General features: G+C 38.7%; 1 protein-coding gene across 10 annotated transcripts in view; it reads left to right on the top strand.

Moving 5' to 3' along the window:
* Positions 1-16,007, top strand: part of cacna1c (calcium channel, voltage-dependent, L type, alpha 1C subunit) — a 101,812-nt gene that overhangs the window by 7,395 nt on the left and 78,410 nt on the right. The gene's annotated exons all lie outside the window — the stretch shown is intronic.

Genomic DNA, 16,007 nt, shown 5'->3' on the forward strand with positions numbered 1-16,007 from the left:
GTCATGCGGAAAGCGCTACAGTTCATTATGGCAACGAAACAATGATGTTTGTGTCGCGCTCTGTCTGAGAGGGACAGGAACGCGCTTCGATATGCCATTTTGATGGACAGAATAAAACCGCCTTGAACTCTTTATGAGTTTAAAATAGACGCTGAATGACAACGATGAAGAATGGTTTACGAGTCTAATTTTAGATGACTCGTTTTTGGATTCAGTAGCTTTTTAAGGAATTATTTTGGTCGTTGCCACTTTTCTTTTGATTTGGACTTTGGTGGATTGGTTACCATAGTTTTACTACAAATATCATGGTTGAACTTCCTGTAATGAGATGAACATTTGTGACCCTTTACGACAAAACCAGGGTAATTTTTTCGAAATTGAGATTCACATGAAAGCTGAAGAAATAAGCTTTCTATTGATATATGGTTTGTTTGGGTATGACACTATCTGGCAGAACAACAACTGTTTACAAAGCTGGAATCTGAGGGTGCAAAAAAGCATGATATTGAGAAAATCGCCATTTGAAGTTGTTAATCTGAGGCACTGTAGCAGGCCGTCCACGCACAAAAATAAAGTTTTTAAACATTTACAATAGGAAATTTATCAAATATCTTCATGGAACATGAACTTTACATAACATCATAATTATTTTTGCATAATAGAAGAATCGGTAATACCCATACCTTTTATTTTTGGCCCGATTACTGAAAACGTTCCTGTGCTACTTAAGTCTGGTTTTGTGGTCCAGGGTCACATTTGTGCTTATTATTGTTTCCCTACAGATATTTTTGTTTAACTGTTAGTCAAACCAAAAATGTTTGGCCAATACATATACATCCATCATCACCTAATGGTAGCAAATAAGCTATATATATATATATATATATAAGATATACAGTAAATGGAAGTGATGTTTAACAAACTTTTTACGATATTTATTATTTAAATGTTTAAAAACAGAAAATAAACAAGTCTTCACTGGTAACACAGAGAAACTGCTTAAAGAAATGATACTATACATGATGTGGATATGCACAACATTAGCAAATATGTTTCAAGACAATGTGCCTGCTTATATATTTACTGTATTGAGACAAAAAAGCATAAATTTTGCCTAAACAAGGCTTTGTGATTATTTACACTTGATTTAATGTCCACTTCTGTTAGCAGGCCTGGCGTCGATAATGTCAAATGTAAGGTCAGAAAGATCATCCTGGTCGATATATCTGCCTATCGCTGCTCACAACAATTTCTTTTCACTTAGCAGTCTCTTGACACCGCTCACAATCAAACTAATGGACACGTACATCCATTAGCAGCCTGCACGTCGGTGTCCTAGCAGAGCAGGATCTCCTTGGTGGCCCGTAGCTCAGCAGATGTTCATGTTTGTGTTGTGTTGTCGTCTACCGCTGCTGACGAGGGCTTGCTTTCAGGTAAACACAGCCTCGGTCAATCACAGAACCAGAGGAGAGAGACGTGTCAGAGCCAAACATGAACCTCTTCCGCTAAGCAAACAATCTAGTGACTGAAAGATGGAAAGGATGTTTTGTGCGCTGCGATACAACATTCTATTCTGGAATGTTAAATATCTGTTCCTGAACATGCTGTTGCTTTGACCCATCACATACATACACATGTAGCCATTGTAAAGTTGTATTTGTGGTGTAGACTCGTGCCTGTTGTAAACAGACCTTCAGAATATGAAATGACTGATAACTCTTAAAGTGATGTCACCAGGTATGTCAGTCTAATAATTAACAAGGATGTTTACAAAAAAGATTTTCTGTGTATTTAATACATTTATTCATAAAGATTGTGTATGTACTTAGTATATGTATTCGTCTCTCTGCCTTTCTTACTTTCTTGAAGGTTGTTGGTTTCCCTTGACACTCATTGATTAAGATGCTCATTGGTAATGAGGGCAATATTATCTGGCTTTATCTTTCTTGGGCTTTGTGCCAGCTTCATATGACGGGCAAATCAGGTCATTAGCTAAATTATGTGTTTATGATAGATCTCAAAATGTCTGACAAAGCTCCAGGATGCCATCTGAGAGCTGTGTCCCCGACTTTTCTTCGTCCTTTGGGCGGCGTAGAATAATCAAGCATTTCTTCCCTCTTCGTTGCTGTCAAACACATCCAGGTCACCAGAGTGACACTCCTCGCTAGTGTTTCCAGGTTAGATCGCTGGGATCTGTTTGGTATTTTTATTGCTAATGTTGTTTGTTCGTAGCGTTGTTTAATGTTTACGTGACAGATATTTAAGACAGCCCAACTAGCATCAACATAGACTGCTGAATGCAGCGGAGTTGTGGAAGTTAGCGGTTTGTTTATTGCTGCGGCTTAGAGAAAGTGCCATCAAACGTTGATGGTCTCTGGTTTAATGCTTTGAAACACAATCATAAAGATGTAGATCTTTACACGTCCGGATTGATCCTGATTTTTTTCTATTTATTCAGTCACTCACTTCTGAAACATAATTCAGGATGTTTATTTTCAAATGCCTTTGAATGCCCAGTTAGTGAGAAAACAGATTGAGAAGTCTTCCTGGCCTCGCAGAGAAGTTGGTTCTTGTCACAGTGGAATTGTGAGACTTGTCAGATGTTGTATTAGAACAATAACAGGCGCTCATTTGGCCTCCGAGCACTCAAGGAAGTGCAGCAATTATCTGCTGTCCCATACGCATTGATTCACTGCATATGCTGTGATGTAGACCAGAACCTCAACATATGTTTCTAGACATTGTGCATTCTTGTAGATCTACTCTGTTGAGATGCTTTATCAAGAGAATTGTGACATCTTGGTTTGAATATGTACTGTAGGTTATCCCAAGCCGTAAACGATATACAGTCATTTAGCACATGCTTTTACCTCAAGTGGGTCACAATCCACCTGTTGCACGGACAGTCCCCCGTGAGCAGCCTAAGGTTAAATGATGTGCTCAAGGGCAAAGTGGTGATTCCTTACGGCTTGCTTCTAGCCACTAGAAGCCTCTTTACTGTGGGGAATAGTTTTTTTGAAACTGTGACACTAGGGTGTTTAAGTGTGTGTCATTGATTAAAAAACATTTTGGCCCCTTGAAATGGTTCCTTTAACGGGAATCTGATGGGTGAATCTGTGTTTTGTTATCAGATTTCTTAGGAGTACTGTAGTAACAAAAGCCTCTTCAGCAAGCCAATGTTTTATTTAGTGATGCACCGATAATATCTGCCAACAATTGGTAGCGGTCGATAAAAGCGTTTTGTCACACTTTCGGCTTGTCGTGCAAAAGAGAACAGGAAAATGCAATGAATTTGTGCTCTGTGAATAGAAAATGTTTCGAAATATCACCAATTCATATAATGACTATTAATATTGAATGTCAAATCGAAGTAATATAACCACCAACCTATCGGCATGGGCAGACACCATTCCGAATAATCGTCTAACAGTATCTGTGGAGAAATTTTGTAGCGGTGCATCTCTAGCATTATTTATCATTTGAGGTAGAATCTATGGTCATATACTGTAGGCACCAAATGGGAAGGACACCTACTCCAAATATACGTAAGGTAAGAAAATATGTCCCAATCTTTAACCATGAGTATGAGCCATAATAATAGTGATGGTTGCTATAGCAACCTCCACTTATCAGTTATATTCTAGGGGTTATGCTATGTGTCTTGAGTCTCCACCACAACTGTATTTGAACTTAATAATAAATGATTAAAGTAAATGGACATTTCTCTTAATTTAAATTTTCTGACTGTTACATCTCGTGTATGGAAGTTTAACCTCTTTAAATTGCTAAAAAACGTGTTTATTTAGCAAACTGAGACATGCATTTGGCTTATGTTTGACGTGTATATGCTCCACCCAGCACGTAACTGCACACATACAGCGTTTAGAACGGGCTGCAGTAAACCTTACGTATGTCTGTGTGTGTTAATCTGCATTCCTTGCGCTCAGTGTCACATCCAGAGCAAGAAGGACACATGAATGGATGGAGAAGTAGATAAGTAGAAGGATGACAGACTGCATGAATAAATGTGTATATGTTAATAAAGCAGAAAACAGCTGCTTGTGACACATTGGCACCGCAGGCACCCTCTGCATTTTTGGAGAGAACCAAAGCCCCCTGTTAACATGTGAGTCAGCAACGGGGCACGACACAGGAGTCTAATAACCATCCCTCGCTCCTCCGAACCAACGTCCCCCCAGCAACGACTGCACGAGTGAGCGTGGGTGATCTGCGTGTGGAAAGGTCTGGACTGAATTAAATGAGTTGTGACTGGTCATAATTATCACTATAATGTCCGTTCGTCATCGTAATATTTCATCGTTAACAGTTGCCGTACGAGAAACTGTGATTTCTGGAAATCATGGAAACACACACAGTCTTTGTGTCACGTCCTTTGTGTTTGAAATGTTTGTTCGGTAAGAGTTACTCTGTGGTTTGCTTAGTCATTCTCTGTTAATAACACACACTGATCATTTCCACTCTGTTCATGTGGTGAACAACTCCTTGTGTTTAATTGTTATCACCAGAAGCAAAAAGGTGTTTTTGAGACCTCTGTAAAGCTCAAGTGTGTCATTTTTCATTGTTCAGATTGTTTGTCCAATCCCAGCCTAATTTGTAGAGAGGAGCAAAAGTAATCCATTTGTAGGTTTGTTACCAGAAAGTGTAAACAGTGTGGCACTATTGGAACATTGCACTGTTTGTTTTAGCTGGAGTAGTCCAGGTCCCAAAAAATGGAACATGGCCTGAGACCCGGTCTATGAGTGCCCCAGATCAGGGTTGAGTCAGACAGGTTGGGCTGGGTGAAATTGTGTTATTTATAACAGTTGTGAAATCTTACGTTACTATTTCCTATAGTTATGTTTTATTCATAATAATTCAAGTAGTAGTTATGTGTCATTATTGTTGACTTGATCAAAAATATTTGGAGTTACATGTAAAATAAAAATATAAATTGAGCCTGGATCAACAATTTGTTGTTATGATAAGCAAACAACAGAGTCATATAGTAAGTACAACTGTTTGGCTTTGTACAAGACCATTTTCTGAGATTGTCACAGTTTGGTAAAAAAGTTTTGTTTGCAAAAATGTTGTAAAAACAAGTGTGAAAATAACCTTAAACAACATAGAGGCACTATTTTTTTTTATGTGTGAGGGAATGCAGAACGTCTTAGGGAATTAAGCAGAAAATAATAAAACTAAAGAGTTAGGAAGGAGTTCACTTTTGAAGGGGGTGGAAGTGCTAGTATGGTTGTGTATGTTGGCCAGGCCTGATGCGTTTGCTCTAAGTGAATATCAGATCAGCTGCCTACAGACTGTTTTAAACTTTGAGTCTTACAGTGCACCCCGACCTCAGGATATTATCCAGTACCACGAATGCCTCGGTGAAAGCGTGCTTATTGTTGAACCGCAGCTGGTTCTCGCTTGAGTCCTGTGTTGGTTTTGCAGCCGATAGTACGGTGGCCGCTAGGTGTCACTGCGCTGTGACCGAAGAAAACGCATGCAAACACAAAAAAACACAAGCAAATTCAGAAAGCATCATCATAAGTTTGGAGACACATACTGGTTGGTCTGACCTTGATGCCTGGATCGTTCACGTTATTATATTTTTCCTCATTTACATATAATTTCTCTTCTTCTCACTCTGTCTCTCACTTGCTATTACCGTTCCTCCACTGGTTAGTCCCTCCTGCTTGCGGTCTAGTTAAGGTGATGCTGAATTCTCAGTGAAGGTCGCATGTTTAATTCATCAGTTTTATATTTGCTCTTTAATGAGACCCTGGCATTTTGTGTCTAAGCACACTTTTAGATACTAGCACCAGCACGTTTATCACGTGGCCTTGACCTTATCCGGATGTTCCAGGCGTCCTTGTGTGCACAATATTACAGGTATTCCCTACTGATTTGTGTGGGCTTAAAAGTAAAAACAACTTAAAAGTTAAAATGAATCAAATTAAACAGTAATATTTTAGATTAACAAGAATGTCCCAGAAAAATTGTGTTAAAAACTCTCTCCCTACCTTACTATTTTTTCATGAAATATTGCAGTGTTCATGGTAAATAGTTGGTCAATGTTGGTCATTCTCTTTTTTTTTTAAATCATGTGCCCATATAAACTTCAGTTAAATCTGAAAATGCACTTCTGTCCTGTAATTATATCCATCTTAAATGACGTATGTAAGACGGCTTGGGTGGAGCATAAGTTAACTCCTCCCTTTTACTGTCAGTCTGCTGTCAGTTCCATTTCAAAATGCAACGGCGGTTTGCATACATCCAATCAAATTGCAGAAAAGGACGAAAGTCACGGCCAGTATATTTCTTCTTCAAAATTCCATTTCACTCTGAAATTCATCGAAAATACGGAAGTAAAAATTATTATTCCGAGTTTGCAGGTCTGAAGGAGACTACGACCAACTCACAACAATCCTAAAATGGCTGTAACTCCGGCAGTCTGCCTTGAAACGTAAACATTTTAGAAAGATTTCATGACCATGAGCTTAACCATGAAGACTACGTGCTAACTGTTTATGAGACAGGCGAAATGCTTACAATTAGCTGAACATATACTTTTTATATATGAACATAGTATAGTTTATTTGCAAAAGAGAACACATTTTTAAAAAATATTTCAGAAATCATGTTTATTGTGTTTCAATAAACATGTTTAATTTGCTGTATTTTTAAAAATACATTAATTATTTTACAAGTTATTGTTACTTGATAAAAACAATAAAAAAAAACTGTTGGATATGAATCGGAATGTAAAAACAGTAAAAACTCTTCACTTGTTTAATTATTAATTTACTAATATTCACTAATTTACCAACTGTATATTTTATAATCCTAATTTGAATATGGCAACAATTATATATTTAAAATATTATTATTCTTTTTAGATCTCTATTTAAATATGTGATTGTGGTACCTCATTCTCTAATATTCCTATGAATAAATGACCCATGACCCATCCTCTTTTAGCCAATCACTGTGCTCACAGTCAGTAAGTTTGCTGACATCAGCCATAGCAATCTCTTAGCTTATTTCTTACTGCTCCTTAGTAAAAGTTGCACTCAGCAGCGTTGTGAATAGGATTTAAGAGAAAATTCTTGGCTAAAAACTTTAACAGCTGTTTAGGAGAGCTCTTAGTGGTAAGATAATATGTTTTGTGAATACGGGCCCAGAATTCTTTGGTTTTAACCATTGTGATGAATGATTAAAGGATTTGGGCTTTGTGTTACTTCATTTTATTCTCTTGTGAAACAAGTCATTGCTGGACAACATCAGGATTTTAGTCACCTTGGTGTGCTAAGAAAATTTTTATATTAATGGGAATATACTTGGGAGATATTTTACTCATAAGTGCCAATAATTTTGGTCAGGGCGTATTAGAGAAAATACAATGTTTTCCCCCCACTTTAAATTGTTTTACTTGAATGAAATGTTGATTTTTGAACAATGGAGATTTATTTTTACAGCCGCTTTTGCTCAAATTTACCAATGGTGCCATTAATAGTGGAGGGGACTGTATATTACATATTTTACCTGCGTTTTACACCGTCATCTTGATTCCCAGAAAAGGGTCCGTTTAGTGCCTGTGTCTACGAAGTCCTTCCTCCCGAAACACTCTGATTGGTCAAGCTGAGCCAGGCTTTTGTGATTGGAAGTGTTACCCTATCCGTGTTCCAGGGTGCAGGGTCAATGTAAATTTTGGCTTTCATTATGTCACAAACCCAGAAAAGAAAATATCTGCCTCTATGTGAACTTTTTGACTTGACTGTGGTTGTTTTTGCTTAAACAGCTACAATACAAACAAACCAAATTTAAAGAAGTGAAATTCCATCAAACCATCCCTTTAAACAGAGATAGCGATAGAGAGGCCTGTAATGCATTGAAGATTCAGGGTGACAACTTCTCAACTCTACCCTTAACATTAAACTGCCCTGTAGGTCGACCACTAGTGTACGACCATATGTTGGATCTAGATGTTCTTTATAATTTCCAAATTCACTTACATCAGTCAATTGTCGACTTGAAAAGCTTTCCACCTTCTAAAGCGCTTTTAAAATGATCAGACCTCCCAATTAACATAATCAATGATGCGTGCACTCAGATTTTAATTCCACATTGGTAGTGTATTGTTTTCTTGTTGGGTGATATTGAATGAGGAGTGATGGATGTGTGTATTTGTATAGAGAATGGATTGGGTTTCCCTCCCAGGATGGCAGGGGCATATTAGAGGGAGTGATTTATGTCGCACATCAGTCATGCCAGCGTCACACGCAGTGTGAAACGACTGCTGCTCTTGTGTCTCCATCAAAATCCACTCAACCCAACCCAGTCAGCTGCTTTGTAAATAACAGGTCTGAGCTGATGATGGATATAAATCGGTGCTTTGGAGATGCACAACTTCAGAAAGAACTGTTTTAAAATAAATATTAAATAACTACTATGCTATGCATATGGTATATCAAATCATGCAATTTGTCAGTGTGATACTAGTTGTGTGTTTTTTCTAAGCAGCTGAACCCTGCACGTATTATAAAATAAATAAATTGGTGTTAATGTTTTGGTTAAATCCAAATGCCCAGTTTTCCCATCATTTCTGTACGCCAGATCTCTGCTTCCCCGAGACAAACGTGATTCAAGGTTTCTCTGCCCTCTACCCGCTGTCTGTCTCTCCCTGCATGTCCTCTATCCGATGTCTGTGTCTCTTACTCTTCATTTTCAACCCTCTGTATGTCTCTATCGTTCTCGATCTGTGTTGACAGCATGTTAAGTTTCTCCTTAAGGGTTTATTTGGCTGGTTAACAAACATCAAATCTCTTACTTGCTGCCTCTGTGTATCTCACACTGGTTGTATAAACACACTTGCAGTCTCCCTCACACACTTGCTCACATTCACACGGACACTCACGCAGGAGATGAGTTGACAGGTGTTGAAACGTTGGCGCCATCTAGCAGTTGTGTCCTACCAAGTCGTCGTCACCATGGCAACTGACAGAATTCAGATTTGTTGAAAGCCTTTAAAACCAAACATTTGAAAGAAGTGATGGATGCGTTGCTTTTGAAACTATTTTTACATAGTTAGTTATGTAGAGCGTTTTATACTTTTGATAGATTTTGAAGGCGACAACGTTTGTTGCCTGACTTACAGACTGACCGGATGCCAAACTCTCCCTTTACACATGATCCATATTTCCTTGTTTTTCATTTTAAAAATGCCAGTTTCATATGGTATTGTGGTGCAGTTGATGGAGATATGCGTTACTTAAATGATTTTATGTTAAACAACATTTTGTTGTGGCAAAACAATCGTTACCTCATTTTTCAAACGATTTCCAACCTCATTTTGTACGAGTAATGGCTCATTTCGACTCCTTTAGTTTTAGTAAATTTTATTTTTACAACTTGCAAGAATGCTTACATACACACACAGCAACAGTACACACTGCATGAAATGAAATTTTAATAGTAACTCTTGAAAACCTACAAGTAAATGGCCTGTGGTATGTATTGCTAACCTCTACTTATGTGGAATGAGTAATAACACCTTTTAATAGTCTGTGGGTTTGCTGTCATGTCCAATACTATAGTATGCACAATTTCTCTTGCAAACTCTCCATTATATTGTGACAGCCTCACAAAACATTTTCCTATGATCGGAGTCAAATGATATGGGATTTGGGTACAAATGGATTTTGTCATAATATGACCTCTTGAAGGCAGCTGTCTCAAATTGCTCATTGATGTGCAGATTTAGTGACATTAGAGTTTGAAATATCTAGTTCATTTCCCCAGCGTTATTTGTCAGTGATTTCTTATAATTTGAAAGCTTCATGTACCACGGACGTAGCATGTCAAAATATTTGTCCATTTAGTCTGAAAAAGAGAAGCGCAAGCAAAATATTGTTGAAATCTAGGAAGAGAAATTTTTTTTACAGTTATAGAGGTAATTTACGTTCTTTGCCGAAGGAGATAACGTATTTACGAAACATGTTCTGTAGAGCACTTTGTCCCATTAGGGCTACTGTAGATACAACAGGGCTAATTCCATGTAAGAGGACCCCTAGTGTGTGAAATAGCTGATTCTAAAATAAAACATATTGCGTTATTATGTGAGGTCTTTATACACCTTAGAAGTCTGTTGATAGATCCTCCAAAAAATTATACGCTGGACACATTTTACCTTTCCACCCCAAGAAAGATGGCAGGAAATCAGTGCATGGTTGGTTTGCAGGTGCTCACAATACTGTCGCATAATTCTGTGAAATAGATTCACATTTGCATGTATTTTTTTTATTACTTTTTTGTGTATTTCACTGATTTTGTTTAACAAAGGAAAACAGTAGTAGTAGTAGTACTAGTTAAACTTGGCTCCAGCAGTTCTAATGTCCCGGGTTTGAAACCCAGGTAATGCATATAGGTGACCTTTTTAAAGGCTTTTTTATTGACCTTTTGTCAAATATTAACACCAGCATTTCCACAGGATATGTTCTGTGTGTTTTACGGAGAGAGCGCTGTTAAATCGCTGCCCTGACAGGTGCTGTTTCCTCTGAACACAAACACGCTAATGTTTCTGATTAGGCCTGAACGATGTGTGTTTGACTACTGTGTCTAATCAGACAGTTTTAAGACTGACTCACTGTGAACCGCGTGTAGCCAAACAATTGATTTATGGTGTATAGGGAGTTTTTTTTATGTAGCATGTTATTCAATCTTTTTAGGCTCTAAAGGTCTCTTGCGTAAGTGTTTTGTTGCGTATTATCTATACGGTCTTTTCAGGCCTTATTTGATTAAGCTTTGAGTTCTGGAGTAATTGCATTAAGCCAAGAAGATTTCCTCATCGGTTTTGTTGTGATCCTCTCTCTCTCTCTCTCTCTCTCTCACTGTCTTACCTTAGGTCATTCCTCCCAGCACTGCATTTAATACTTTATACTGAACCAGTACTAAACAGTTAGGATTTTTCTGAGTATTGTTCATGAATAAGCTGGACCTTTATGTTCTGGCTTTACTTCCTCTATATACTGACAACGTGTTTACACAGGCAGCAGCAGGAACAAGGTCCTTCAGCCATGTTGCTGCAATCAAGTCTCTCGTGACAACTTATCGTGATAGATCGTTTGGGTTCAGGCCCAATTATGTTCTGGCACAGCGATCAGAGGCACCTCTACATGCGAGCAAATGACTTTTTAGCCAAACTGCCTTCTGTAACTTTACGTACACCAAACAGATTGGTTATGAGTGAAGTGCATATGTGCGTGTTCTACTCCTGCTTTTATTAGTGTTAAGGGTGCTGCGGCACAAGCAGCGTTACCAGGCCTAGCATGCTAACCTCTAGCGCCGCGTTGTCTTACTGTACCTCTGCAGCCATCTGCTTCTCATCAGTGCTAATCACCCAAGACTCCCATAATTCCCTGTGACGGCACATAACGACACACAAACAGAGGCTGCCGGTGGAAATAACAACACCGGCCGTGACGTTGAGCAGCCCAGGAAGCAGACCCGAGGCCCGTTCACGTTTCCTCTTCCCGAAAGTCTCTCGACCTTGAGGGATGAATGAAACCAGGGAGAAAAAAAGCTTGTCATGACTTTTATCGCCGTCTTTGGGCAATGACTTACAAGTGCATGGCGGCACACGCGTATTCGCGAGGTCATAAATCTGCGCGTGCTGAGCGAGACTGATTTGTGTATGCACAAGCACGGCCTTGATTAGAGAGTACTAGTGTTTTCCTGACGGGGACGTAAACATTCTTTGGGACGGAACCGCTCCAGTCTGAAGTGGTGAGAAGAACTGATATGACACACACGGAGGAGCCCGGCTCCTTGGATGAACAAAGAGGCATAGCTGGGCAGTTTTAAAGGCCACGTCTTTTATACATCTTCCTCCATGCAGCCTTACTATGATTCATTCTTCATCCATATGATGGCAGCTTATTCGTGCGCGCGCTAAAGCTGCTGACTGGACACGAGTTCTCCGCAGTACCGGGCGCAGATGGACTCTATCTAAACAGTTTACTCACTCTGGCACTCTGTGACAAATGCAGACACACACCTGCTGTACCAACCGCATCAGCATGGCGTACTGCAGCTATCCTCCAGGGCATTAAACCTTAGGGACTCAAACCCATAGCCCTATGAATATTAGCCATACAAAAAGCAGTGTCTGATAGCATAACTTAACTACTTATATATTTTTTAAATTTGTTAATATGAGTTAATATTATTATTTTATTGTATAATAATTGTATTGATCAAGCGATTTGTTGTGTGGATCCAGCATTTGGTCACATTTTAACGAACCGTATGTTACATTGATTGGTATCGCAGTCTAAAATCAAAATATTGAAGAGACAAGTTTAGCCAAGTAACGGTTCTTCACTGTTTCTTTTGATTGTTATCAGAAATAATCTGCAGGCACTCTTTTGTTTGTGAATGTGTTCCGGAAGTGAAGTTGGGGTCACAAAAGTGCACATGCGCAGTAACATTTGTTTGAATTTTTGTGAAGATGAAACATCTATATTCATATTTGATAAACAAACAAAATTATTTGCAGGAATTGACAAGTGAAGCATTTTAAAGCTGCTCATGCCTTGATGTAAATGTCAGATGCATTTTCTTTCTTGGTTCTAAGTTAAAAAATGAGAAACATGCAGTTGTATTTGTGATTGCAGTTCTCTAAAACTAAACACGTGTGAATTCAGTGTGAATGAATGTTCAAAGTATCAGGTAGACACTGAGGCAGTTTATGGTTTTCTATTTCTAACTGACTTCTCTAGCATTCGAGTGTTTCCTCCGCCAGAGCTCTCGAGCAGGGTTTCATAACCTAGGGCTAAAAGTGGCACTAACCCTTTAAAAAAATTCAAGCGTGAAATGTTACTTAACCCAGTGTTAAAAGCAGCCTGCAGTAGTGGACAATAAACACATTGACTCTGGGTTAAATGTACTGTGAATACCCCCGAGTTCAGAACCCCTTTAGTTATTCTGTCAGATGCATTAGCCATGCCGACTCGAATATTCTACTGCGCTGGCTCAGGAATTGCGAGCTTAAAACCATGGAGATAAAATATTCATTGCATTAGGCTGCGGGAACCTTTAATTTTATAGTCTGGCATCTTGCCAGTCATTTTTGACTTCAACACGAATTATTCAGGTAGCGTCCTGCATGGTCTCCGGTGGTATATTAGACAGCTGAGAACGGTGTCCTCTGCAAAGGACACGGGAAGGTATTAAAGCAGCGAGCACACATTCGTTCCTTCTCTGCAAAGATGGGATTTGAATTTTCAGCGACTGGCAGCACGTTATGTGTGGTGTCTGCAGCAGTAACGGAACCTTCACAGCTGCAGATTTGGGCCTCTTGTAGTGGCCAAAGATTGCCTCAAAATTGACATCTAAGCCTGATCGCTGTGGTTAAAGGTCTGTTTTTACTTGGTCTGCTGACGTAGAGGTCGGATCAATTTGAGGCGTTTTAAATAGTTGTAGGATTTCATAGTACTGTTAAAATGTGTTCAGCATATAATAAAACAGGATGGATTTTTCTAACATAAATTGATTTGTGCAAACAAGGGCAGTGCCAAAGAGCACTGCTGGCCAGAGGTAATGACATCAGTTTAAAGGAAAAGTTCACCCAAAAATGAAAATTGGGTTTTTATTTGCTTATCTGATGATATTTAAAAGTTGTCTTGACTCTCTGTTGAATGCAATAAGTGTTAGATGTAAGTGACTGCTTTAGACACCGTTCACTTTCACTGTATAATGTTCACAAAATTGATCCCAGTTGTGTTCTACAGAATGAGATGTAAATTAAATAAAGGTGAATAAATGATGATGATTTTGCAACTTTTGTGCACGGTAGTAATAGGACGTTCAGCTCAACTGCTTATAAATGTAAAGAAAGTAAATCTTAGGTTTCTCAGAAATGTGATGAACCAGATTCATTGATCAACGTACAATTTTTGTTAGATTTCTACTATTATCGTGTCAGAAAGACTGTGTGTTTAGGAACATAGGCTTGTAAGATATAAATGATCAACCCTTTCTTATGCCTTGGATTTCTAGTATTTGGGTACTGGAAGTCCCCCTGAAATAGTTTGTCAAGCGTCAAGTTTGTTTTCATATCAAAATTGCCATTAGTTGATGTAAAAACTATTATGATTTTGCTGCTTTCTCCAGCTGTTCGTGGCAGGTTGGTCTTTTAGTGGATGTTTTTATGCAGCTGAACATACATGTGTGCCTCTTATCTGATTATAGACGGAAGGGTTCTATAAGTACCGTAGGTAGTTGCCATGTGAGCTGTTGAGCATGTTGGTAGGCAGGTGATTCATTGACAAATTATTTGAATACACATTGAGCGGAAAGGCATTATCCCAGAGCACAATTTCCCGTGATGTAATTAGATGTAGAAGATATACGTGTCCTGCTAATGAAATGTCTGAATCTCCTCCAGGTGTCCTTTAGGTGTAGTGGAAGTTTGGTCCAGGAGTGAGTGTGGGTGTGTATTATGTCTGATGAAGAACTGAGGATTTTTTGGTGACTCCAGGATTCCTGCCGGAATTGGTGGGGGGAAGTTGTTGTTCTCCGAAAGATGCATGAGGGGGCAGTTTTTCAAAGATTAAAAGCTTTTTCTTTTGCAACACTTAACTGCACATTTTCTTTGTGACAAGTATTAAGATTTCCTCTTAAATAATCAATAAAATGGCAAAATGTTTTATTTTTTCAATATTGGACAGTTTGCTCCACGGATAAAAGTCACACACAAATGACGTGAGGTTGATTTAAATTTGAAGGTGAACTGTTCCTTTAAGGTTGGCTAATGAGCACTTTCATCATTGAAGATTTTAGAATACATTTATTTGACTAATTTTGTTTTTAATGCACGTCTTCTGTCTGCGTTAAAATTGTTGTTTTGCCATAAGTGTAAATCCTAAATGCGAATGAAAGTCTGAAAGTTCTTAACTCTCACTCTCTTTCCATTTTTGAATTGCATCATAATTGCCGTCATATTTCAGACCGAATACCAAGACCATGTTATAACTGTCTGGTTGGCACAGTCCCCTTTTAAATCAAAACCAAGACCAGAATCCCGGCCTACCAAGAAGAACTGATGAATAACTTGTGTGCCTTTGTATTCGAGCCGCATTGGATGTCTGTGGTCTGTTGAGGTATCTGGTTGCACATTCCAGCAGGATACAAACCTCAGTTTAACACCTCCGATTAATACAGTCGGCAGTTCGATCACTTGGGAACAGGAAGTGGTTGATTGCTGGGGCTGGGCCGTCGCCAGAAGTGATGTATCGGGATTTGTATTCATTACTGATACACTGGGCTTTCCTGTCTCAGTGCCAGCATGAGAGAGATGGAGGATAGGCCTGCTTCAGACTCCCCGTGAGTGGGAGAGAAAGAGGGTGAGAGAAAGCACACAACAGGAATATGAATAAGAGAGCTAGAGGGAGAAATGTTTTCTTATTGTCAGATTCAGCTTTCTCTCTATCGCCATCCTGCTCACCTTTTTGAAGATGCCAAGCAGCTTTGTGTGTGTAATCTCATGGTAAACCTTTCCGCTATCTCACAGGGATGTAGTGGTTAGTTTTGGGGGATTATTTTTTAATCTCTTAAACTCAGTAGCAGTGTTGTAAAATATGATACACGACATGTACGTTATGACCTCAGAGTGACTGAAGTATCAGGCAGATGGTGCTAAGGGTCTTTGAGCCCCCTTTGTCCGTGCTGTGAACACATTGGTGCTGTCAGGGGTTAAATGTAAATTTCCACACCTGCTTATTCTTGTCCTGATTTTTATTTCTGGAGTTTTGAAATTAATATAAATATCAAATTTGATATCAAAACTTCAAAACTTTAGTGCATCGTTTATTACTACACGGTATTGTTACAAAAATATTTTGATGATCTTGGTTATATTGGTTATATCTTGGAAATATTCATTTAAAGGAAGTCTTGCCTCTTCCTTTCTACCAGTAGACTCTTTTAACAATAAACCATTTTTGTTTTCAGTG

The sequence above is a fragment of the Triplophysa dalaica genome, chromosome 5 (genome assembly GCF_015846415.1).
Source record: "Triplophysa dalaica isolate WHDGS20190420 chromosome 5, ASM1584641v1, whole genome shotgun sequence".
NCBI classification, from domain to species: domain Eukaryota; kingdom Metazoa; phylum Chordata; class Actinopteri; order Cypriniformes; family Nemacheilidae; genus Triplophysa; species Triplophysa dalaica.